The 17909-nt window shown below is 48.1% G+C and overlaps 1 long non-coding RNA gene across 2 annotated transcripts; it reads left to right on the top strand.

Annotated features, from left to right (window-relative positions):
* The first annotated feature begins 262 nt into the window (after positions 1-262).
* On the top strand, positions 263-16648 carry LOC118640243. 2 transcript variants are annotated; one of them, XR_004961343.1, is made up of 4 exons: positions 263-364; positions 10289-10421; positions 12662-12759; positions 16217-16648. It is a non-coding gene; the product is annotated as an uncharacterized LOC118640243 (long non-coding RNA). The 2 variants fall into 2 exon arrangements; XR_004961342.1 differs by lacking the exon at positions 16217-16648 and having other exon boundaries at positions 12662-12810.
* The last annotated feature ends 1261 nt before the right edge of the window (positions 16649-17909 follow it).

Below are 17909 nucleotides of genomic sequence, written 5' to 3'. Positions count from 1 at the left end.
CCGAGTTACATGCCCTTAGCGGGAACCGAACCCAGGTCTCTCCGGACCGCAGGCCAATGCTCTAACCGCTGAGCCAAACCAGCCAGGGCTGGTTTCCTTTCTTTTCATCTTTGTAACTCCCGTCTCCGATGGAGAGAAATCTGCTGCTGTTATTCTCCATATATTTACCCATTTGATCAATGAAGCCATTGATCCTCCGTTACTGCTGTCGTTTCTATCTTCCCTGCACGCCCTTGTCACCCTGCCTGAGCTCTTATCCCATCTTGGCAGTGCCCTGGTGTGGACAACACCCTCCTCTTCCTGCCTGGGCTCCGACGATGGCAACTTTGGTTGTTCCTGTTGTTGCTGTTACCGTTCCTGGCAGGTTGGTGGGGCAGTGGGGTGGGCGTTTCTCTCACTTGGACGCTCCGCTTTCATCCAGCCCAAAGGGCCAATCCTGGAGGCTCGTGGGTGTGTTTTTATATTCATAAGCTGCTTCTCGCCAGCCCCCTCGAAGAGGTCAAAGCAATTAAAAATCCTTAATTATTACCCAACGTTCAGCAGTTGATGGCTGATTCCCAGAGCCGCGTCTTACTCTCTTCCACCTCCCCCGCAGAAATCAAAGGGAGGAAAAGTAAGTCGCAGCTGAAACGATCCCCCACTCACTTTCTATAAAGAGGAAAATTGGCTGCGCTAATAAACATGAATATTAATGTATAGACAATTTCACTCAATTAAAGTGATGATCTATAATTTTGCCTCAGAGCTTTATGGAGGCCATTTCAATGACTACTGAGTGGAGGTGGGTGCTTTTCAAAGTTTATGGCTTTGGCTTAACTCCCTCATATCCATCACTGGCTTCCAAGCAGGATGGACCTTGAGTTCTTCCCTGACCAAAGTGTTCGGTGCTCAGAGCATTCACCTTTTCTGTTTGTAGGGCCCTGGCTATATCATTGTCATGGCAAGTTTATGAGATTCTGCCTAGCTCACACTGACTCCCCTCTTCCCGGGAACTCCCTGCCCCCTCCCCACCCTCCGCTGATGCACAGGCTCTTTGGGATGTGTACTCAGTGGCCATCTTTGTTCAGCGAATTTCCTCTCATCCTGGCCAGAGCTGATGGGCCCAAGGGGGAGACCCTGGCCCCAGATGGGCCAATTAGAGACTCTTCTCTGGGAATTTGAGATTGGGATTAGAAAGGACCAGTGTCAGAGGGATGCCTTTGAGCAAAAGTATGAAACTCAGAAGCTGTAGGCAGATATCTTATCTTTTGTCTCATACACTGGGTGGTGCACATGCAGAGGCCAACAGGCTGCGGGGCAGAAGTGGGGATAAGCAGGTGTCCTGAAGGCCTCCTACCTGCTTCTCCGGGTCTCTCTTGAGTCTGGCCATGTCCCCACCCTGGGCTCCTTGAAACACTTCTGTATCCTTAAAGCAGAGTGTCCTTTGGAAGGCTGCTGTCACCTGCATCCAGAGAGCCCCAGCTCACCCAGTGCCGATGGACAGCCCCTGTTCTTACCTCTGCGCCTGAGCATGCTTTCCTGACCAGCTCGCTGTCACAGCACTGTCACCCAGGAGCAAGGTCCGGCAGGCCAGGGGAGGGCGTCCTCGCTTCCACCTCTCAGGTTCTATTTCCACCTATACGTGGACAACTCTGTGAAAGGAGAAGACCAGTCTGCTGGAGACGATCACTCAGAAAGTTTGGTAGTTGCTGTCAAACAGTGGGTCGCCGGCCGTGTCATTTTTTTTTTGCCAGTTTGGGGCTCTTGAAGACACAGCTGCTGTGTGTTGTTGGCTTTCTTTGCTATTTCCTAATAGATCCTGTCACTCTCCATTCCCTTACCTTACCGTATTCTTCTTAGCACACATCACTGCCTAATATTGTGATACCTCTTTGTTTGTTCACTGTTTACTGATTGCCACGACTAGAGCAGGGACCTTGTCTGTTATGTTCATTACTGTACCCTAGTATCTAGAATAGGGCCTGACACATAACAGGTGGCCAGCAAATATTTGCAGAATGAAGAAATGAATGAATGAATGAACAAACAAATCGAACCTTTCTTTGGGAACCCCCGTGCAGAGGCTCTGGCTAGTAACCAAAAACATCTCAAGGGCCTGAATGTTCTTTTGTTTAACCTACCTTCTGGTGCGCACAGGCCATTCATAAGGACAAGTGTCTTTTCCTGGGCACACCCAGAGAATGTGGCTTGGAACAGTCTTTGGATGGAGCGCACCTGGGTTTGAACCCCAGCTCTGCCACACGAGCTGTGTAACCCTTGGGTAACTTACTCAACCTGTCCACACTGCGTTTCTTCATCTTTGCATTAAGGATGATAATAGTTTCTGTTTCACCTGATTGTTGTGCAAACTCGAGCCGATAAATATCACTTTCTTAGCTAATAAATGTCTATTTCTTAGCCCTGTAACTGGCACAGGGTACTTACTCAACAAATGTGAGTTTTTGTTTTAGTTCCATTAGGAAACATCGTTCTCCATTTTTGAGGAGAACTGGCTTGTTCATTGATTAGTACATGAATTGATTAGTACATTCAGCCAACACATGAGTGTGAATTTGGTGGTAAGAAGATTTGCCTCAAAAAGAGAACTCAGAATGATTTAAGGCATGATTAACTCATGCATTGGGCCACCAGCAGAGGTCCTTAGGGTAAGATTTGGAGGTAGGATCCAGAGCAGTGCTGGGTGTTTTAAACAAATCTTGCAGTTGGGAGATGTAGGTTCTGGTTACAACTTTCTGCTTAAACTTGGGGAATATACGTCACCTCTGCTAAACCATTTTTCCCATCTGAAAAATTGGGTGTGACACTAGATCACTTAGCCTCAAGCCTTAACGTGCATCAGAATTCTTTGGGGCGATGTGTTAAAATACACACCAGGGCTCTGCCCTGCAGAGAATGATTCCGATGTCGGGAGGAATGGCGCTCCAGTACTGGGAACCAAATGATACTTGAAAGTTCCTCTCTGTGGTTCTGGCGACCCTCAAACACAGCACAGTCCCCACCCTTAGTGCTTTGCCTTCTGTGGAAGTCCAGGTGACCTAGCCTCCTCGCGCAACCTTTTAACTCCACAGGGAGCTTTCCATGGTGCTGAAGCCAGGTCCAGGGCTCCGTAGAACATGCCCCTGTTGGCATCTTCTGAGTGGCTGTTCTTTCACAAAGGGAGAGCAAATCAACTTCAAGGTCCCCTCCACCTGCCCTGAAGTGGCTCCAGCCTTTCCTCTGCTTGGTGAAAGAAGAAAATTGTTCTTATTTCCACACCACGTTGCCAGTGAGCTGGTTTCCATGACAGCAGAGAGAGGGAAGAAAAGCCAGGCTCTCACCTACAGAGGAATTAACAGCCACCCTCTTGGAAAACAAACAATGATTGCAGGAGAGTGCTGCAAATGGAAGAGGGTTGGGTTTCAATTCATGCAGCCACATAGTATGGGGCTCTGAAAAGGAGAAGGTGTGGGGGGCACTGAGGGAGAGGATGGATTTGTAAGGGTGTTCATGGGGAGAGGGACACATAGTAATGATGATGGCAAGGATAGCATCTCACAAATCCACTGCATTTTACATTTTTTGACAGTCACTTTAGACCATCAACACATCGTATGGATTTTACTCAGGCAGAATGGGGACCTCAAGGGGAAAAGTGATTCATATCTCACTTTCATGCTGTCCCTTAGTGCTTGGGGCTTCTCCTCCGTGGCCATGACATCTCCAAGCATGGACACTCCTCCACCTCCTCCTCCAAATCTGTTCTTCCTCTGTCCCATCTCCTCCCACCCCTCATAACCGAGGCACCTGAGAAGCCTATCTTAGTTAGAGACCAAGAGTGAATGGAAGGACTATTCTCTCAGGTCAAGTTTATTTCTGGAGGCAGAATTCTAATCTAAACCAGTGACTCCAATGGCAAAAGCACTGACACTTTGCCAGGTTAGGAAGGAAAAACATTTGAATACAGGTGCATTTCCCAATTCTGCTTACATGAAGTGTTGTTCTCACGTAAGCTTGAGGGACTAGTTTCATGTTCTATATATTCTTAGGACAACCCTATTATTATCTACATTTTACAGGTGAGGAACACGAGGCCCAGAGAGGCTAAGTAGCTTGTCCAACTGCGCACTGCTGGGAAATGCCAGCACTGGGATTGGAACCCAGGTCCCTGACACTCCAGTTGAACACAAGTGTCCAGTTTAACTGAGCAAGAGCCAGGATAAACCCCTCTAGGCATCTTGCTTCTTGAAACCAAGGGCAGTTCTGGGGCTCTGCTTTGGGTAATTTCAAAGTGATTTCCTTAATCAGGAGGATTTTGAAACACAGAAAGACATCTGGAGAGAAGGGGTTTGGGTTGGGTTCATTTTGGAACAGTTGCCCAGCATAGGATGATACGCAGTTGGCCGAGTCCTGGGGTGGGTGTTAAATATAAAAGATTCACACAACAAAAGCTCCCTTCTGGGAGGGCCCGGTGCATCTTTGGAAGTATCTCTTCCAACACCAGAGGGTTAGGTAGCGATGTCAGGATGAGTTTTAATCTTTACAGAAACTCCTGTGATGTAATCTGGGGAAAGAATTAGCGTCATGCAACATAAAAGGTTAGGATCTGCATGTCTCAGGGATAAAAAGGACCTTAGAAATAGTCAAGTCCAAAGTATCCCAACGTGGGTGTATTTTAAAGATGATTTAGGCGTTGCATTAATCAGGCTAAGTTGACTAATGCTGCAGTAATAAGCAAACCCAGAAATCTTTGTGGTTTACCACAACAAAGCTTTGTTTCTCCTACGCAAATTCCGACGAGGGTCAGAGCCTCTAGGGTGATGGTCCTCCACGCAATGACTCCAGGGCTCGAACTGCTTTGATTGTTGCTGCCATGTCATTGTGTAGCTTCCAGGTCACAAAAGCAGAGGAAGAGAAAATTGAAGGGCTACATATGTTGCAAAACAAAACATTACAGATACAGAATTTTAAAATCTTTGCCCTGAACAAGAACTGACTTGCAAGACGAAAAGAGAATATTCTTTAGTTAGGAGCTTGGGACCACCCATCTCATTTTCTTAGCATTATCACAACCACAGACTTTCATTTATCTCTGACTAGAACCCCAAATCACCTCCAAGATTTGCTCTGTGGTCAGCAGGGGAGAAGGTGTCTTGTCATCCAAGCAGGGACGATGAGGCTCGGTGGGGTTCAGTAGGGGTGAGGAACGTGGACCTTGTGGCTAATTCCCCAAAGGCTACTTGAAAGGGAAGCTGATATCATATATTTCAAAGACAGTCAAAGACAGAAACACAAACGCATGCACCCACAAAGACACACAAACCCGCTGAAGTTGATCCACACAAAGACACAATTTACACACACATCCAAGCACACACAGGCACACCCACAACGATACTCCGACATGTGGCCGCCTCTCCTTGTGTGATTAACCTCCCCAAGGCTAGGAGGGGAGGCCGGAAGGTCCCCGAGGTCCTGTGAGGACAGTGAACGAGGCCCGGAGTATATAAATCTGGGGTTGGCAGAAGAATGGGCTCACCCACCTCCATTCCTCTCTGGCTGGTATCCCATAAACCTCTCCTAGCCCCTGCCTTCGTGGGAGCAATCTCCGCCGCCACCTCCCGGGTTTGTTAGATTTAGGTGCTGGAGTGGTTTGTTTTAGCCTGCCTGACAGGGGCACATTTACCATCCCGGGAGCCTGCAGAATCAGTGTTGCTTTCTCCTTGCCTGCGGGAGAAAGTGGGGTTTGGGGGCATCAGGCATGGCTGCTGTGACCTGGGCCCCTGCTCCTTCCAGAACAGGGGCAGGGTTGCTGGCGCAGGGCAGGACTGGCCCTCTCCCCAGCTCAGGGTGGACTGCCGAGCCTGGGGTCTGGCCACCTGTGGACCCCGGAGGCCCGGGGTCAAGGAAATGAAGGCGGAAACCAGCTGGTAGACTTCTCGGTGTCAGGAGAAAGCCCGTGTGGCGACTGAAAGCAGAGGCTGTGTGCTCAGCCTGCGTGAGCGGCTCTGTGACCTTGGGCACTCGGAGCTCACTTCCCCATCTGTAAAATGGGGATGATGATGGTGCATCCCTCACAGGAAGCTGTGGGCGTGTGGCACGAGAAGCGTTTTAGCACAGGGCCAGACCCCGGAGACATGATTCTATAGGTGTTGGCTGTTTTGCTCAGACTTGTTATCATGCACAGACAGAGAGTCAGGGAGGGGCCACAGATAAGAGAATGTTCACGATATACAAGCTTCAAAGAGAAAACGGCTGTTGGTCTCTATACTTCTCATTAGAGGCTCTGGCCGTTCTGGATATAGTGTGACCGGGCTCCCTGGGGTCCATGCCAATGACTAACGGCACCCACTGCGGTGGTGCTGACAGGGTGGGACCAGCTTCAGGTCTGATGACTTGTTGGTTAGCCAATTCTTTCTCAAGTGTTTGGTGCCATGGCAGAGGTGTTCCCCTAAGGAGCCCACACAGGTCTCCCTCTTCCTTCCTTCCTTCCACCTCCCCTTCCTTTCTTCTTAGATATTTATTGAGCACCTGCTATGTACTGGGTGCTTGAATGAAGTTGACCTGGTCCTTCCCTGGTAGTGCGTGTATCATGGCCTGGGAAGACAATCAACCAATAAACAGATAGGTGACCACATTGATTTCAGATGGTGGTAAATTCTTTGAAAGAGTAACCCAGCTGATAAGATAGATGGGAGTGATGGGGTGGGGGGTAGATGAACCCAGGGAGGACTTCTCAGAGGAGGTGACATCTCCGTTGAGACCTGAGGGGGAGAAGGAGCCGGCTGTGCAGACACGTGGGGGCTGAGACTTCCAGGGAGAAGGAACAGCAAGTGCAAAGGCCACGGGGTGGGGTGAGGGGAGGGCTGGTTTTTTCCAGCAATAGAACGAAGGTCAGGGTTAGTGAGGGGAATGCTACAGGAGACAAGGTCTAGTGTAGATGGATCATGTCTCGCCTTGTAGATCAGGGTGAGAAATAGAGGTTTTATTTTAAGGGCACAGACCTCATTTGCTGGAGGCTCCAAGACAGGGAGAGAGACACAATCCAATTTATGTTTTAAGGAGAGGACTTCGGCTGCTTTATGGGGACACCAGTGAGGGGGAACAGTGGGAACCAGGCGAGTGGGGAGGAGGCGGCTGCCTTGGCTGGGCGTGGCCTCAGTTCGAAGGAAGCTCTGGATCCCCAATATATTTTGAAGGAAGAGCTGATAGAAGCTGCTGACAGGTTAGATTGGGGTACGGGTGGTAGACTTGAACTTGTCTGTCTCAGTTTAGGTCCAATTCCGTTTTAACATGAACCTTCCTATGATGATTAATATTCCTGTGCCTCAGATCCCTGGGAGGGCAGGAGAATGAGCTGTGATAGAGACTCAGACCGAAGTGATGTCAGAGGTCTGGGTCATCGCCCGTCTCTGCTGCTGTCTGGTTAAGTGACGGCGGCTAAATCATGTCCCACCCCTGCCCCCGAGTCGGCCGGATCCCAGCGCCCTGGAGAAGGGAGGCTCGGAGGGGCTCGAGTTCAGGCACCGTGCAGCCGGGGTGAAAGCAGTGGATGGAAGCGTGTGTGTTGGGGTGTCACCAGGAAACGTCGCTCTCTTTGCTGGCTGGGCGTCCCTTCCCTCTGCCGTCTCCCTGTGGCTCTGAGGACACTTTGCTCCTCTGTTAGATAGCACCACAACAGGGCAATGCATACGTGCATGCTACAGGGAGACGAGATGGCGACAGTCCTTGGGCACCCCCGTGACGCTCGCTCTGCCGCTGTGCCGGGGAGAGTGATGTGACCCAGCTGGAGCTTCCGAAACGTGGGGAGGGCTGTTCGCTACCGATAAAGCCTCACAGAAATAGGGTTCCCTTTCCTCCTAGCAAGCAGGCTGTTTATGAGGCCTCACCAGCTCTGATTGGCCTCCAGGCTCACTCTTGTGTGTTGGGACGGTGGGGTAGATGGAGGACGGGGATCTTCCCTCTTCCCCCTCTGGGCCAGCTGCCTCCTCCCCACCTCGCTGGCATGGACCTCCCCCGTCACCTTCCTTTCCTGTCCTCGTCACACTGAGCCAGGCAGGACCCCCTGCCCTCCAGAGTGACCATCCATTTCCAGATTCCCTTATTCAGGCTTGTTTTCCAGGGGATGAGAGGTTCTACTCCTCGTAAGTATTTCAACAGGAACCTCCATGAACACATATTCAAAACGAAGGACTCTAATGGAGAAATGTCAGCTATTCTGATAGACCGACGGATAGAGTAACTTAGGGCTAGTGAGCAATTCCGATCGATTGTTAACACCCCCCACATTTTTAAAAGTTGTGTGTGCTCAATGCGTAACCCTTGGAAAACACAGAAGGGCACAAAGAAAATTAAATAAAATTCTCTGTAATTCCTCCAGTCAACAATTACCACTGGCAACACACACACACACACACACACACACACACACACACACACACTCACTACATATAGAATATTTACCCCAAATAGCATACTTTGCATATTCTTCTGTAGTCAGTTCTTTTCATGTAGCAATATGTTGTGAGCATATACCCAGAACTATAAATATTCTAACCCATGATTTTTTTAAATGGATAAATTTCAAACAACACAAAACAGAAAAAAATGATATGCTATTATTACAATCCTCAGGATAACCATTGTCACTTTAAATATTTTTAGGCTTGCCCTGGCCATTTTTGCTCAGTGGATAGAGATTTGACCTGAGGACCAATGAGTCACAGGTTCGATTCCAGTCAAGGGCACGTACCTCAGTTGCGGTTTGTCCCCGGCTCTAGTCTGGTCATGTGGGAGGCAACCAGTCGATGTGTCTCTCTTACACTGATGTTTCTTTCTCTCTCTCGTCTGATGATAAATGAAAAAATATCGTCGGGTGAGGATTAAAAAATATATTTTTAGGCTGTTTTTCTATGCATATATGCATTAGAATGTAATCTCTATGGAGTCTTGTCTTGCTTTCTGCACCCGTGTCCGCAGCAACTAGAAGACATGTATGCATTAGGTACTCAATAAATATTGTTGAATGGATGAAAAATAAAAAATGCGTATTTAATAAGGAGCTGGAAGCAGAGTCAACCTGCACAGTTATTTTTTTTCCTGGAGCTTGGAACACCCTAATTTAATACATTACATGGGAGGAGACAGGCATTCACCTTTGAGAAAGACCATCCCTTCATTCTGGGTGTGAGCACTTGGTGGGCAGAAAATAAGAAAAATATCTACGCATAGTTCTTGGGGAGGCTCTGAAAACTTAGATGCTGAGGCCGCAGAGGGAGCTGTCAGTCTTCTGAAGAGAACCCAGTGCAAACTGTGCATGTTGGCGGAACGTGCCCTGCAGGGTTGGAGAAAAATCTGTTTCCAAACTTGGGGTTAGGTTGCTCCAGCCCCAAAGGTGCTTGTTTGCTCTTGAGAGTTGGGGTGCGTATTCTCATCCAAGCGTTTGTTCACTGGAGCTGGGAACTGAGGGCCAGAGCGTGGTGGTATTGGAGACGGAGCCTTGAGGAGGTGCTTAGGTCTGAGGGTGGTGCCCTCATGAAGGGGATCAGTGCCCTTATAAAAGGGACCCCAGAGAGCTCCTTGCACTTGCTGCCGGGTGAGGGCACAGCAAAAGGGCGGCCATCTGTGCACCAGGGAACGAGCACTGGCACCTTGATCTTGGGCTTCCCAGCCCAGAACTGTGAGAAATAAATGTTTGTTGTTTAATTCACCCAGTCGACGCCATTTTTGTAATAGCAGCCTAAGACAACAGGTCAGGCCCATTTAAGGTGGAGGCAAGGATGCCCTAGGGGATGGATACCAGGGCTCCCAGGGAGGCAGGGCCATCCTGGAGGCTGTGCCGCAGCCTGGCAGACTCCGATTTCACAGGTGTGTGGAGGAGCGCTCAGGGATCCACCTTCATAACAAGTGCCCAGGTGACTCTGTTGTATTAGCCCATCACAGAATTACTGGCTCAGGGATCAGCTCCCCGTCCAGGTGGCTGCAAATGGGCTCCTGAAGTTTGCTTTCCCTGGCAGGTGGGAGTGAGGGAGAGGGACTGTCTGGTTCCTTTGGTTTGTGGATATAGTAGTTCCCCCTTATCGGGGGACACATTCCAAGGCCCTCAGTGGATGTCTGAAACCATGGCTTGTACTAAACCCTATATATACTATGCTTTTTCCTCTATACACATACATATCTCTGATAAAGTTTAATTTATAAATTGGGCACAGTACGAAATAAAACAATTACTACTAATAAAAGAGAACAATTATAACAATATGCTGCAGTGGAAAGTATGTGACTGTGGTCTCTCTCTCTCTGTCTCTCTGAGAGCTGATCTAAAAGCCCAGCCGGCGGCTGAGTGAATAATGGCAGAGAGTGAGGAGAAGCTGAACAAGGGATGATTCCTGTCCCAGGTGGGGAAGAGCAGGACAGGGTGAGATTTCGTCCTGCTACTCAGAATGGTGCGCAATTGAAAAGTTATGGATTGTATATTTTTTGGAATTTTCTATTTAATATTTTCAGACCATGGTTGACCGCAGGTAACTGAAACTGTGGATAAGGGAGGACTACTGTACAGTAGCAGAGCGGGGACAAATTACTCCTGGGACTGAAGATGTACTTTGTAAGAAAAGGCGGTGAGCAGATCTGCTCAGATGTTTAAGAACCCCCTCTCCCCCAACACTTTGGAGTTGAATAGATCAAACATTTGGGTGTTACTTGACCTTTCTGAACCCCCATTTCTTTGTCTATAAAGTACAAGCAATTATTACAATGAATGTGTATGACTTCAGCATTAAAAAGAGTAAAAAAAAAATCCAAATGATTATTTTTGGGGATCATAATAAAAGGTCTGAGCCAGCGGGAGATCACATCCACAGCTCGAGGCCAATATAGAGCAACATGGCTTCATTGCATGTGCCTGGGTGCAGGCGGGCTGAGCCGAGAAGGGTTCAGCCTCGAATAACAGTTGGGGTGTAGGTTATATACTCTGCTTCTAGCTTCCGGCAGTTGCTGCTGACGTACTCTGCCTGGCCCACTGTCCACTGTGCAGTTGGACTGGTCTGGTATCTCGTCCTGCATCTGCTGGGTGATTCATTGTCTTGCGGATAATCCAGATAATCCTTATCCATACTCAACAGAAGGCTGAGCAAAGGTCATGCAAACAACACAATTTTCACAGTTTCTGCCTTTTGCAAACTTTTACCTTTACCCTTTAACACATTACTGACCCTTTCACGTAGATCCCCTTGAAAATCAGATGACAGCTGGGGATCCTGCAGTGGCATGAGTTATGTATGCCTGGCTGGCATACCATTCCGCTCTTTAAAAAAAATTTTTTTTCTTTATTGACTTTTAGAGAGGAAGGAAGAGGGAGAGAGAGATAGAAACATCAATGAGAGAGAACATCAATTGGCCGCCTCCTGCATGCCCCTCACTGCACTGCAGATCAGACCCATAATCTGGGCATGTGCCCTGATTGGGAATGGAACTGGCAACCTCTTGGTGCATCGGTCAATGCTCAGCCACTGAGCCACACCAGCTTGGGCCCTTTCCTCTCTTTTGGTAACATCTTATGAGTCAATGGGGGTTGGATTAGCCCCATTTAGGTTCTCTGGATAAGGTAACATTAGGCCTGGCCAATCAGAGCACTTATTAGATTCCCCCCCACAATGATTGGTTTAGGTAGGTCACATGACTACAGAGCTGGCCCAATCAGAATGAGTTCCAGGCCTTCTGAGAGAGATACTAACATAGAGGAATTCTTTTTCTGCTGGAGTCTCTGGTGGCTGGGATGTGAGCAAGATGCTTCTGTCACTCAGCTGGGCAGAGCATCTGATGGTGAAGACAACACAGAGATGAAATAAAATAAAAAAATAGAGCCCTGGCCAGTTTGGCCCAGCGGTTGGAGCATCGGCCTGCGGACCAGAGAGTCCCGGGTTCAGTTGCCGCTAGGGGCATGTACTAAAAAACAAAACAAAAAAAACAACAAAAAATAAATAAAATAAAATAAAATAAAATAAAATAAAATAAATAAAAAAATAGAAACAAACCAAGTCTTGATGTTGTCTTGTGAGCACCTGATCAAGCCACACTTGAACTTCCAAGTTATGTTGGTCAGTAAATCGCCCTTTAGGCTTAGTCACTTTGAAATGGGTTTCTGACACTTGCAAAGTCTTACATAATATAGCAATTAAGGTGGAACCATTTTGAAATGCTAAATGCTCCAAATAGACGCAGATGGTCTGTATTAAATTTTCATGCACTTGATACCTTTGATGGAGATGAGGGTCTTTTTCCCATCCCTCTGAGAAAAGGAATAATTTTGCTTGTTTTGAAAAACTAGACATCTGGCCAATCCCAGAGAGATAACATGACTCTGTTTCGCAATGTGTGACTGTGTCTTTAGAATGGCATGTCTGCTCTGCCAAACATGTATTGAGCACTTCCTGTATACCAGACACCCTCGCCTACAGAAATTAACTTGTTTCCAATTTACAAAAGAAAAAAAACTCCCCGATCATACCCCAAATAAATAGAATTTATAGTTTGGGCTCTCTCTCCCATTCTTTTCCTGCTAGCTCATTGGCTCTTGCTACTGGCTTACATTAGAATTTGATAAGAGATGATAGTTGATTTAGCACAAAATGTTATGTGTCAGAATAACTCATTGAGATGATAATTTGTGTTTTGTTTTCTACAGGAACAGAATCAGAATGGATGGGAGTTATTTGTACAGAGAGTTATTTGTACATCCTGCTCTGTACCGGATCCAGTTCGGAAAGGGGACAAGAACGCTGGGTAGGCAGACGTGATGTCTGCTGCTTTGGTACTCAATAAATGCCTGTTTCCTCCTCTCTTTCCTCTTCTGTCTTGTTAGACCTCATGACAAAGTGGAAGTGCTGTCATCTACGGGCCGAACCCTCCCCGGGAGAGTCAAAACCTGCTCCATAGCCAGTGAGCTCCAGACAAAGCCTGTGCGATTGTATCGGGCAGAGGACTGGGCTCAGAGAGCTTTCAGGACTGCTGTAGGAGAGGGCAGGGCTCGGACTCCAGCGCCTGTCACCGGAGGTCAATGATGTGCAGCCCAGGCGATTCTGCAGGCTCCTGGGATGGTAATGCTTACTAGCTCCAGGAGCTCAGAGCCCCTTTCCAAGCAGGCACTTTGTTGTTTTCAGGAGGAAACTCGATCCATTCTCTTTGTCCTTTCATTTGCAACATTGGCTGATGTGTCAAAGGGGAAGAGAGGGAGTTGAATGACTTTGGGGGGGCAAAAGGCGGAAGCAGGGAGAGCAGAGGGAGACTCCCTAACGCCAGAGGCAAGTTGGCTGGAACATTGCAGGTGCCATGACTCACTCCATCACAGGGTCCTAGGGAGGAGATGGAGCCCCACTGGTGCTGGGATGGGAGGCATTTTATTTATTTTTTTCTTTATTGATTTTTAGAGGGAGAGGGAGAGAGACAGAAACAGAAACATAGATGAGAGAGAACATCAACTGGCCACCACCTGCATGCCCCCTCCTGGGGATCAGGCCCACAACCTGGGCATGTGCCCTGACTGGGAATCGAACCAGTGACCTCTTGGTGCATGGGTCGATGCTCAACCACTGAGCTATATGGGCCGGGCTGGAGAGGCATTTTAAATGGATGGGGAACACAGAAGGGATGTCTGGGGTACACTGAATCCTGGATATTGGGGCTCAGCCTCCACAAAGATTCCTGTGGCCAAACTTAAATGATTCTGTAGAGTTGGATGATGGTCCACCAGTGAGGTCATGGGATACTGAAGACCAGAGGCCTATTCTTTGTTTCCTGAACCCCATGTCAAACCTCTCAGATTTCAGTGTGACCTTAGAGAGGTGGAAGGACCATCTTAAAATATGGAGATTGAATTTCTCACCAACTCCACAGGATGGGGGCTCAGAGTTGATTAAAAGATAAGCCTGGTATTCATTGCATATTCGATTCTGCAGGCTGGGTCTTTGAAAGGGAGCTGTCATTTGTTGAATGCTTACTAGCTTTAGGTACTGTGCTGGATTTTTTTTTTCTCTATTGATTTTTAGAGAGAGAGGAAGGGAGAAGGAGAGACAGATAGAAACATCAATGAGAGACAACATCGATAGGTCGCCTCCTGTATGCTCCCCACTGGGGATTTGGCCAACAACCTGGGCATGTGCCCTGACCGGGAATTGAACTGGTGGCCTCTTGGTGCATGGGATGATGCTCAATCCACTGAGCCACACCAGCTGGATGTGTGTTGAATTTTTAAACTTATGGGATTGTCTTTACCCCTCAAAGCAACCCTATGACATTGGATAGTATTATATTCTATAGATGAGGAAATTGAGTCTCAGAGAAGTTAGGTTGCTCGCTGTAGGGTGTGTTGTTGATGCCCCTCCACACTCTCTCGCTTGGGTCTTACAATTTCAGGGTCCACAGGCTGAACTTCCAAACCCCCAAATCTGTAGCTCTTTGTCTGAGGGCTCATGCTGACCACCAGGGTCCCCATGTTCCGCAGGCCCGACCTGCCATGGAGTTGATGCCTTAGGGGGCAGCCCTCGAATAATGACTTATAGGAGTTGGTGTCCTTGGATGAGTTCCACTGTTAGCCAGTTCAACACTGGCTGGCTCGCTGGGGTCTCCAGCAGAATCCAGCTACCTTGGTAGCTTCCTGGATACACATCCTGCTTTGGTTCCTCCTGTCCCCAGTCCCCGGCTGGTGCTTCAGGAGGTCACCTTCTGAATCAGCTACTTGCGTGAGAAGCCTTGTCTCAGGGGAAGTCTCCGAGGGATCTCAAACTGAGACACTTGGCCTTGACAAGCAGTGAATCGAGGAGCTGGGACTCGACCCCTGTCTGCCTCTTTCTGATGCCTGTGTACTTAGCTGCTGCTCTAGAGTTTTCTTTTAAGCTTGACACACCAGCATTTGGAGGGTCTGCCAGCGATGGACAAGTTCTCTGCCGCTCAACAAGCTTGTGAGCAGCGACCCCGCCGGACCGGTGCATGTAAGGTGGGCATATTCAGCAGACCCCTAATCTTCACGATGGAAGCAGCAGGCCAGTCTCAGGGTGGAGTTCTGCTCGTTGGTGGGAAGGAGGAGGGAGAGTCTATTGTAGTGAGGAAGTGTGGTCTGTGTGCTGATGCTCACTCTAGTTAGCATGCTGCCTGAGTACAATGTCTCCAAGCTGGCCATCTCTCAGCTGGGCGATAAAGTAATTTAACGAGGGCTGTCTTCCAGGCTAGAGCTCCTGGAGATTGCTCCCCATTTATCACAGAGGAAAAACCTGGATCCGCAGCCCTTTGGCTGCCGACATCATCTAGGCTGCACGTCATTGATCTTTGAATGGTGAAGTTCTGCTGTGGGTAATGGAGTCAGAGCCCATACGCTCCAGTAGCCATGAAAGCTCTTCTCGACCCGGTCCTCTGCCTGATGTGAATTCACGGGCTTCGTGCCTGGTCCTTGGCAATGGAGTGGGAGTTGATGGACCCTGGGAAGATTCTCCTGCCTACAGATGCTCTGCTGGTTTGTCGTGATGTCACCCAACAGAGAAGGAATAAGGAGTGAAAGAAATATATATTTTTTACTGTTATTGCAATGGAAATTGTGTTTGCCTACATGCAAGGGTCTGCCTTTTTTTTTTCCCTGCAAAGAGCCTGAGAGTATTTTGGGCTTTGCAAGACATAGGGTTTCTTTGGCAACGGCTCAACCCTGCTGCTGATGCATGTGGTTGTGTTCCAGTAAAACTTTATTTATAAAAACAGGGCTGGATTTGGCAGGCAAGTAGACCCTGGCCCACAGCATCCATTTTTTCTTACTGACAGTACCTGATTTTCATTTCACCTTCCTTGTGGTCCTAGGAGACTGACCACCCAACCACTGGGGATGGATTTTGATTGGCTTAAGTCAATCAGCACATTCCATTTCTCTGGACACTGGCTGGTTCTGGAAGATCCCTTGGGCTGGCGTGGAGCAGAGCTGGCAATGGAGATGGGAAGAGGGGGATGGAGTCCAGAGGACTCTAAGGAAGGAGAGAGAGGAGGACTTGGCTGTGGATGGGGTGTAGAGAGAGACAGAGGGACTGTTGAGCTCCATGGATAAATGGCGGCATGGAGACAGGAAGGAAGGCACACTGAGGGGGGGCGTCCGGAGTGGGGATGAAGATGATCAATGTAGGTCTGTGCAGGCTGTGTTTGAGCTGTCTCCAAAACATCCAAGCATTTGCCTTGCCAGCAACTGACATTACTCCTCTCCCCGCAGGGTGAGCACTTTGCAACCTACTGACACGGATTTTATCACTGCCATCGGGAAGCAAATGGGCAGAGGGGTAAAAAGAAAACAACCCCAACTGTCCTGTGGACACTCGGTTTCATTCGACTCTTGTAGCCCTGGTAGAGAATGTCAGGCAAGGGGGACGTGTAGGGGAACAGAGGGAAGGGATCCGGTCTATTCCCATTCTTCAAAGCTCCTAGGCTAGCAGTCACTGGGGTCAATGAAATTGAACTGCAATCTACAACACTTATTGAATACCTGTTTTATGGTGGGCGTCATGGCTACATTGGAATCCTGTCTTTCTCTCACGCCTCCCTGGAGAAGACTCGGGACCATCTCTATGTGGTCGGGAAAGGAGAGACCTTATGTTTGAATAGAGGCAAAGACCAAAAAAGTAATAATCAGGACAAGTCATCAAAACTAAATTAAATCCACACGCCAAGTAGAAGCTCCACCAGCTATGCCAAGTGATTAGAATTAAATAGAAAGATCTGTTTCCTTTCGCCTCCTCTCCAACCTTTTCCCCGTGTTGTGTTTTTCTCCCCCTCTGAAAGTAAAGAGAAGTCTTAACAAGCACCTCGGTGAATGATGTGGAGTTCTCTTGGAGTTTTCAATTTGGCTGTATTGATTTATAAGGTCGTTTCAATTACTGAATTCTTCTTGGTGGCAGTGCGTAGGGCCCGAGTACGTGAGAATCATGCTCTATTGATCCCAGGTACTTAGAAAGGGGGCATTTACGTGTCTGCTTGAGATTGATGAAGTTTCAAATAATGAAGCTCCCCATGCCACATTTATTAAATGAAAATCTAGAATTCATTAACACAAGAACTTGTCTCAGATGGGGGGGGGTGCTTGAGGAAAAATAGGAACTACAGTAGTTATTGTGAACATAATATATGAAGCAATTTGAATGCGAGGGAAGGCAATTTAGAATCTTATTAAATTTTCTTCTCTCCTTTTATTGGGTGAACATGGTTGAGTGGCTTCTGGGGCATCATTGATCAAAACATAGGTACACGGGGAGGTGGGGACTGGAGAAGAGACCAGTTCCCCATTCCTTGCTCTAGTGAAAATGGGATTTTTTCCAGTGCCTAGTATCTGGCGGAATCAGAAACACAATGACTGTGAATGATAGATGATGGATGGATGGATGGACGGATGGATGAGGGTTGGGAGAGACCATTGAACATTAGCCGTGGTTGCCAAAGAGGTGGCAGCTATTTAGCTAAGCCCTGTCAGACTCTGTTTCCGATTCATTTCACTCACTCATTCATTCTCTTACTCCACAAACATTTATTGAGAATTGATCATGTGCAAGGTACTATGTTAATCACTCTTCGTATCCTGGGGCTGTCCTAACAAATGACTACAAACCAGGTGGCTTAAAACAACAGAAATTTATTTTTTACAGTCTGGAGGCTAGAAGTCCAAAATCAAGGCATTGAGAGGGGCACCCCCCCACGCCCGAAGGCTCTAGGGAAGAATTCTCCCAGCCTCTGCCAGGGTCGGGGGGTCCTGGGCGTTTCTTGGTTTGTGGCACCATCACTCGGTCTTTGTCTCTGAATTCCCATGACTGTCTTTCCTACATGTCTGTGTCTCTAGACTCCCCTCTCTCTCCTTATGAAAACACCAGTCATTGGATTTGGGGCCCATGTGAATCCAATATGACCTCATCTTAAGT

The sequence above is a fragment of the Molossus molossus genome, unplaced genomic scaffold (assembly GCF_014108415.1).
Source record: "Molossus molossus isolate mMolMol1 unplaced genomic scaffold, mMolMol1.p scaffold_m16_p_22, whole genome shotgun sequence".
NCBI classification, from domain to species: domain Eukaryota; kingdom Metazoa; phylum Chordata; class Mammalia; order Chiroptera; family Molossidae; genus Molossus; species Molossus molossus.
Note: the sequence above shows the minus strand (reverse complement) of the source record. Positions and strands in the feature narration are given on the sequence as shown.